This window comes from Setaria italica, chromosome II (assembly GCF_000263155.2).
Source record: "Setaria italica strain Yugu1 chromosome II, Setaria_italica_v2.0, whole genome shotgun sequence".
NCBI classification, from domain to species: domain Eukaryota; kingdom Viridiplantae; phylum Streptophyta; class Magnoliopsida; order Poales; family Poaceae; genus Setaria; species Setaria italica.
This window is the reverse complement of record NC_028451.1, coordinates 35,495,883-35,497,014: the sequence shown is the minus strand read 5'-3', so window position 1 is coordinate 35,497,014 and position 1,132 is coordinate 35,495,883. Positions and strand designations below refer to the sequence as shown.

Sequence of the window (1,132 nt, the reverse complement as noted above, 5' to 3'; positions counted from 1 at the left end):
TTACCCTTTGTGAACGGACCCACATATCTGTCTCTCCTCTCTCTCCTCCCCTTCTTTCCTCCTGTACACGTCTCTCCTCTATCGCTGGCAATGGCGCGCGCACACACTTGGAAGTTGGAACTGGATGGCCCAAGTTTTTCTTTTTCAGTGGCAATGACAAAAACATGAGGTCGCATATGAACATATTTCTGAACATCATAGCTCCGACGTGCAAAACAACCGATCGTGTAGTTGGTTCGTCTAGTCTAGTCTCATCGAATTGGCGACCTTGACGAGCTTGATGCAAAATGAAATATGAACAGCGACCTTGACGACCTTCGGCATGAAGGTTTCTTTCTGACCACAACTCTTCTTCAATCTGCTATAATCTACAAGCTCGACAGCAAAATTTGCAAGTACAAACAGCCACCGATGCATCAACACCGCGGCGGCGTCACGGTTCTCTATCAACAATTTGCGCCAGCGAAACACGCACGCACGCTACGACGACGAGCCGGCGGGCACGGCCTCGAAGAGCTTGGCGAAGTAGAACTGCGTGGAGATGAAGCCCCGGTTGGCGACGCGCCAGCCGGCCTCGCGGAGCGCGTCCTCGATGTCCCGCTCGGCGTGCAGGTAGGCGCCTGCCGCTGCGCCTCGGAGACCATGGCGGCCGAGATGTCTGAGCCCAGCACGTCCGCGCCCTCGGCGGCGAGCGGGATGGCGAGGGACCCTGTCCCGCACCCGGCGTCGCACACCGTGGCGCCCGCGAGCTGGAGCGGCGAGTCGCGGAGCATGGACAGCATGGCGGCCACCGTCTGCGCGTGGCCCTCGCGGATGTCCAGCTGCACGCGGTTCACACCCTCCGTCGCCGACCCGTAGATCTTGCGCCACCGCTCGAAGCCCGTCGAGTTGAAGTAGGCGCGGACGGCCTCCTTGTCGCCGCCGCCCGCGGCCTCGGCTTGGGCGCGCCGCCGGCGCTCGGGATCGGAGAGCGAAACCGCCGCCGCCAGCGCGGCGGCCGCGGCCGCAGCCGCGGGCAGGGAGATCAGGGAGCAGCCATTGCCCGGAGCGAGGAGCGGGCGGCGGCCGGGCGGGCGCGCGGGCGGAGCGGCGGCCGGGCGGGCACGGCGGGCGGAGCGGCGGCCGGGGCGGC

At 64.5% G+C, this 1,132-nt stretch overlaps 1 pseudogene; it reads right to left on the bottom strand.

Annotated features, from left to right (window-relative positions):
* Positions 1 to 259: 259 nt before the first annotated feature.
* On the bottom strand, positions 260 to 896 carry LOC101770241 (annotated as a pseudogene).
* Positions 897 to 1,132: the final 236 nt, after the last annotated feature.